Here is a 327-nt window from a genome sequence, read left to right on the forward strand (position 1 = left end):
CTGCTGTCCCCCACATCTCTGTCTCACCACAATGGCTCCAGCCCGTGGAGGGGTGGATGGAGGGTCCTGGGGCACCCGCAGGGTCCTGGAGGGGTCCCAGCTGTGGGGTGCTGGGTGCTGGGTGTGGGGTCGCACAGGGGTCCTGGGCACAGGATCCGGGCTGTGGGGTCCGGGCTGGGCTCTGGGGTGTTGGGTCCCCAGCGCAGGTTCCTACCTGAGGGCTCCTGGGCGTCCCGGGTGGACTCCTGGGCGCAGGGTGCTGGGTGTGGGGGTCCCACAATTGTCCCGGGTGCGGGATCCCGGCTGTGGGGTCCCATGTGGGGTCCC

This window comes from Buceros rhinoceros, unplaced genomic scaffold, assembly GCF_000710305.1.
Source record: "Buceros rhinoceros silvestris isolate BGI_N320 unplaced genomic scaffold, ASM71030v1 scaffold43963, whole genome shotgun sequence".
Lineage (NCBI taxonomy): Eukaryota > Metazoa > Chordata > Aves > Bucerotiformes > Bucerotidae > Buceros > Buceros rhinoceros.